This window comes from Oryzias melastigma, linkage group LG5 (genome assembly GCF_002922805.2).
Source record: "Oryzias melastigma strain HK-1 linkage group LG5, ASM292280v2, whole genome shotgun sequence".
In the NCBI taxonomy this organism is placed as follows: domain Eukaryota; kingdom Metazoa; phylum Chordata; class Actinopteri; order Beloniformes; family Adrianichthyidae; genus Oryzias; species Oryzias melastigma.
In genome coordinates this window covers 25,522,841-25,529,611 of record NC_050516.1, presented here as the reverse complement: position 1 = coordinate 25,529,611, position 6,771 = coordinate 25,522,841, and positions in this window count along the sequence as shown.

The following is a 6,771-nucleotide window of genomic DNA, read 5'->3' as shown; positions in this document are numbered from 1 at the left end:
CTGTTCATAAGTGACCTTAATTTTCTTTGTCACTGAATGATTTCATTTGTTTCTCTGTCATTTTGGATTATCATTTGGTCTGTCACCGTGGAGCATTTTAATCGTTAAAAGAGAAGTTAAATAAAATACTTTATTGATGTTTAATATGGTCCTGTAAGTAGGAAAGCAAAAATGAAAGTCATCATATGAAAGAATTGTTCACTGACTGACCAAAGAAAAAGGTTACATTTTAAATTTGGGTTTACAAGCAGATATTTATAATGACCTGAAAAAAAATCATTTCTATCTAGAAGATTATTTTAATCTGATGCTGTTATTATTATAGTTTCATGTATTAGTATAAATTTCAAAAAATAAACGTTTGCTTTTAGGAAGGATTGTGATGATTAACAAAGAGAGCGTAAAGTTTAAATTGGGTAAAATGCTTTGTTTAAACCCTCCAGAAAAAGTTCAGAACCATGTTAAGTTCTATTTAACTGTTTTTTCATATTTGATATCCATTTCTAAAACACTAATTTAATTAATATGATCCAAATGTTCCTTAAAAAGAAAAAAGAATTGGGTTCATGTTTCTGTCCCGTAGTAGTTCACCATCATTCCACTAGGGGCAGTAGATGCTCATTTCAAAATGGCTGCCTCCGTGAAATCCCTGAAACACTTTTGGTGGGAAATGTTTTACCAGTTTTCAAAACGTTATGGTAAGAAAAACTCATCTGCTATCATTCACTCTTTTTAAATGCATTCAAGGTTTATCAAAATAATTTAAAATGTCATAATTAATTCTTTATAAAACACTAAGTTAAAAATATGTGGATCATCTGAGACAGTGGGTTAATATGGTGATTTTCTTTTCTGAACAGTTGTGCCATTATTTTTACATCTTAAACTAACATCGCTGTTAGGAAAAACTTACCAAATCACCCAACATGTCATATTTGATACCATCTTTATCTCATAAATAGATGATATTGCAATTTTTTGGTGGATTTTGAAAAACATGTAATTCCAAAAACTTTTTGTCAATTTTTTTTGATGAACTAAATGACAAAGAAAATATTAAAAGAAAGGAGAATAACCCATTATGTAATTTATTTGTTTGAGAATCAAATTGTTAATTGATTCCTCCCTAAAAAAGTTCATCATAAAAATGTATTTAATTTAAATATTTTAATCAAAGAAGGGCTCAATTTTGGCCCAAAATCATGTTTCATCCTACTAAAGTAGCTCGTACTATATACATCTAAAGGAGAACTATTAAAACTTTTAAATTCAATAAAATGATATCCTGTTAGTTTTTTTTTAAATAGACCAAAATAACAGCTGTTCTTTTAAGATGAGTCTGTCTGCATGCTGTCCCGTCCTTCACTGCCTCAAAATGTGAATCCTAATTTAAGCAGATTTTATCCAGATAGGTGAAATTAAAATAAATGTAAAAATAAAATGTGATTTTTATATGAAAAAAATATAAAATACCGATAGAGAACTCTTTAGTACAGGAGTCAAAGTGATTCAAGGCAGGAAAAGTCAATTTCCTCCATCTGCATGCACGCCAGCTGAGATGACACAGAAAAGAAAGCCGTGACACAGAAATAACCCAAGCCAGTTTGCAGTCTAATGGGTTAGTGTGCCGCTGTGCACCAAGAGGTGATGTGATGTAAGGCTACACAAGGACGGCTTTCAGCCAGCAGCGTAATCCTGGCCTGGTTTGCCTTCATATTGCTCATGTGATGTCAGAGGCGCCTTGCATATTTATGCGCTGAGGGAAAAGAATGCTTTTGCACTGAGTAAGTTCTAAAAGTAAGGCGTTGAATGTTTCATGGCGGCTGCGGTGGTGAACTTTGATGAAGAATGGTTGTGGGGCCGGATGGAAGGAGTGGAAATGCTACGAGGAAGACTTTTTAATGCTCAGTTTTTCTCTGAGTCTCTGTTCTGCTGGACCTGCGCTCCAAATCTCAATGCATATGGTAAATCGGAGTAAATCTGGTCCAAAATCAAAAGGTGTTTTCCATCTTGTGCCTTAAACTATTGGTTTCGTCCCCCAAAACACATCAACTCGATGCTCTTTTTGAACACAACTTTCATTTTTAAACATAAATTCTCCATTAAATAAACCACAACCTGCATAGAATGATGTCCAAGTGAGGTTTTCAGGGCTTTCTCGAGGCTTTTAAATATTTTTTTTCATCTTAGAGGATTTGAGGGAACTGAAGTGCATGAAACATTAATGCCAGATAACGCAACCTTGCAATATTTAATGGGTGTTCTAAAATAGTTGATCTAAATCTAAATGAAGATGTCTTTTAAAATCAAACATGTTTAGCGGCCCAACCCTAGCCAATGTCTATGAGGTGTTGTAGAGTCTCATAGCTGACAGGAGGAAAGATCTGCAAAAGTGTTCCTTCTTGGAGCAAGGGAGAGAATTGGATGAGCTGTGATGGATTCATCTTTTGGCAAAAAGAATAAGAAATCTAAATATTTGCTGCAGCCCATGTCTTCTTTCTTGATTCAAAGCTTAGTTTAAATCAAATCAAACTTTTATTGTAACCACTTGTGTTACTAAACAATAGCAATAAAAAATATGTATCATTAGAATAATTTCTAAAATGTTCATCTGGTGTTGTAATCTGCATTTTCTGAGTTTTTTATTTTTATTTTTTATTTTTTTTTGTGGGTGATATGCTGACAAGGATGGCTCTAGGATGACATCACAAAATGGGCGGCACCCTCAAGGAGCGAAAGGTGGTGCTTCGGATTCTGAGTCGTTTTACTTCCAGGTATGAAAAGAGTTGCAAAAATAACTTTTTTTTCATAAACAATATATTTCTTTACTGTTCCAAAGGTAATATATGATCATATGGATATAAATTAAGATTCAGTTTTTGCTGTGTAAAGTTATTTTAAAGCCACATTACTCGGTTAAACATTTCTTCTTTTAAACCAGCTTTGTAGAGTTTGACTGTGATGGCCGTAAAAATCACTAGTCAAAGACGGTCTGAGGATGAAACCCCACTTAGCAGTCGTGGGGGTGGGTAGGTGGTGGTGTCACATGCAGGGATATTTTGAGGAGCGTCTCCAGCTGAATGCCTCTCTAACCTTAGTCTGGGCTTCACCACTGGGTGCCCTTTAATTGCAAGAGCGGAACAGCTGCACCGGCTCAAGGCAGGGCCGAGCCAAGCCGAGTTTCCTCACAGGGGTTAAAGACGGACTTCACATCTTTAATTTGGGGTCCATGCAGGGAAGATAATCACAGAGCTCGGAAACAGTCAACTTTGGGTCATTCATTACTCGCTTGTGAGCGCACTTGCAGCGTATGTCCAAAGTGTGCGTGAGCATGAAGCGAGACCATAATTTATCCAAGTTTTCCCCTCATGCGTGTAGACATGAGCGAGCACAAACTTCTAGAGGGTTTTCTATTAAAAATATGTTGTGATTTACTGTGAGACAAAGATCTCAAATAGATCACTTCGTTGATTCTCCTCACAGGCAGCAGTGAATGTCTGGTCCGATCATCATCATCCTCCTGTCGGTTCCTAAAATAAAAAATCTAAAGTTGTTTCAGCTTTGATTTGACATTTTTGGCATCACAGTACACCGTTTCGGAGTGACTTTAGTTGAACTAAACATCTGTTTTTGCTTTTTTGTTAATTTTCATATATATCCTTCATGATTAAAATGGAAATTAACACTTAAAGAAATATTTCAATCATCTCACTTCTACACTAACAATAGAAGGTTTATCTGTCTGTTTTACTTGAACATTTTATAGCATTCATATTTTTTTTCCACTTTTTCCATCCAGCATTGTCCTTTTATTCAGTTTGTCTGTTAATTGCTGTTAAATGTAACACCTAGATCCTATTCCTCTCACCACAGCTGCTTCTTGTTTATGCCGTCTCTGTGTATGCGCAGCTCTCTGGTTTCAGATGGCAGATGCCTGTGACTACAGTACTTGTTTTTTTCTTATCTGTCTGTTTTGTGTTTATAAAGCCTCTACCAGCTGTTTTTTTTTTAAATTCCCTCCTGGGGTGCATCAGTTCATGTCTTAAATCTGTTGTTTTTTACCTGCCTGCTGCCTGTCTCTCTGCCTTAGGTGCTCGCAGACAAACTGACCCTGACAGCTTTAATGTTCCTCCTCACCACAGTGGAAATGGCCCAGTTTGTAGAAGCCAGTCAGCAACTATTAGCTGGAAACATGGGCTGTAACCCAGAAGTACGACGTCTTTGGAGTCTTTTTTTTGTTTGTTTTTTAATTTTTCAAACAGTTTGCAAGCTAAAAGCTTAACTTGAAGCGTAAAGTAAGAATATTTCCTTGCATTTTGAAGGTAAACAGTCATAAACATGGTTCGATCCTGAATTGTACAAAGTAGAAGGAGCTCTCCTCTTTGGCCCTATTGATTACCTGAAAAACTTTATTGAACACAAATATTGATACATCCATGCTTGTGCTACACTGCAGCAGAGCTGACGGTCTGCTACCAACCTGTGTTTGGTTTTCAGAGTCAAGTGGGAGAAAATAAACATCTTCGGAGCTATCAGCAAGCTACCACTTAATCTGTGACAGTCTGGCCACTCACCAGACTGCAACAAAGGGACAATGTTTGTGTTTTAACTTCAGACCACTGTGCCAGCAAGTGATAGAAGTGAAAGAGATGTAGGTATAAAAGTGCCAAAAAGAGGTATTTGAGTTGGGATTTGCCCTAGTAACTATGAAATAAGTATCAGTGGTGGTAAAGGCAACATATTTGATACACACATTTCTGAAACTTTATCTCATTAGCATGATCCAAACATTCCTTAAAAACCCATTGTATATAATTTGTTCCATGTTTTCTGTCCTGTAGTTCATATTCATTCCACTAGGGGCAGTAGAAGGCTCATTTCAAAACCCTTTTGGTGGGAAAAGATTAGCTAGTTTAAAGAAACTATATGATGAGATTAACTCATTTATTGTTAATTATTTTTTAAAAAGACAACTTTACGTATTGAAAAAATACAAAATTTGTTGATGATTAATTATTTAAAATACTGTTACACCATGTCAAAAATGTGTGGATCAAATTTGAGACAGTGAGTAAATAAGGGTCTTTTTTTTCCTGTCAACATTTTAACATCTTAAACTAGCATTGTTGTGCACAAAAAAATTACCAAATAACTCAACATATAATAATTTATACTATCCATTTCTTGTTAAAAAATATATCTTTTGTGGATTTTCTTAAAAAAACATTTTATTTCCCCTAAAAAAGGATTTTTTTTGTTGTTTTTTTGTTGTAGTGGCCTTTACTCAAAGCACTAAATCAGCAGCAGAGCGTAAATGACTCAAACCCCCTCAAGTAAGTTTCATGGTCCTTTTAAAATCAGGCCAGCCTTTCTTTTTTTAAACAGGTAAGACCTAAAACTTTAAACGTCAGTGTTTTTCCCTTCCATCAATTATTAATCCCACATCTCTAGATGTCACAGAGAATGAACCAACATCCTTCAAATGGCTTTGGATGCTGGTCGGTTGGAAACAGTGCTGAGTCATTTCTGTGCCACGAATCTCCTTTCAGAGAACTTCTGGAAAATGCATTTAGACCCATGACTTCAAATGACAAACGCCGTCCTACTGCTGTCGGAACAAATGTCATCACAACCCTTCTCCTGCACTTTTGTGAATTTGTTCCTGCGCTTTCAGATCCATCTGTCTCTGTGGATTCTCAGTGATGAGACATTCCAGTTTGTGTAATGAGGAGAGCATTTTTGGAACATCAAGTTTCTAGGTAGCGGCCATAAGGAAGGTCATGTGGGTCTTTATTCACCATGAATGGCACAAGGAAAAAACATGGATTTTACACTCCTTTATAGATATGCAAACTGTGAACTATTTCAAAGTGGGGCTACATGTAGCTTTTCTGTGTGGAGTTTGCATGTTCTCTCCATGCATGGATTTTCTCTGGGAACTCTCCCACAGTTCAAAACAAGCTTCCTAGGTTAATTAACATCTCTAAATTGTTTCTGAGCGTGACTGTGTGGCCCTGCAACAAAGGAGTGATCTGTCAGGGTGTACCCCATCGTACCAATAGTAGCTTTGTTGGCTCCAAGAGCCCTGTGACTCTGAAAGGGATTCAGTAGGTTCTAGAAATAGGTCGATAGGTCAATGTTTGGAAGTAAAAATCATGTCTGTTACTAAATTTAAAAAAAAATTAGTGACAAGCGCACAGAATGGACACATACAGTTCTAGTTTTCTTCATTAAAACGAAGGATTCTGTCAAAATCGTATTTTCCTCATGATCTGATATACAATTTATCAATAAATCTACAAAAGTAATAAAAAATTTGCACCCCACTTTACCTTTTTTCTATTGTTAAATATTTCCCAGTGGTCTTTTAATTACAATTATGCAGTTTTTGGCAAAAAGCAGCTCCTTAGAAATTTCCCTTCAGGTTGAATTGATTGCTGGTCGTGCTGGGTGGAAGTTACAGATGATATATAATTCAACCAGAGTTTTTTTTTTTGAAAAGGAAAACATAAAAAAAAAACATTCAAGGCAATTAAAAACAATTCAGATTTTGAGGTTCATGTCACATCCACTGCATTTACAAAAATATCGGTATTGGTATAGGTATCGACAAAAGGACTGATATCCAAATGATTGGTATCGCCGATACCTAATTGCTGGCACAGAAGTAAACCTACATTAAAATCCCAGCATCCCATTGTTGATTTACACACCCTCTCACTAGCTAGCTTATAGCACCTCACAAGCCCAAGCTAACATTAGCATAGCAAA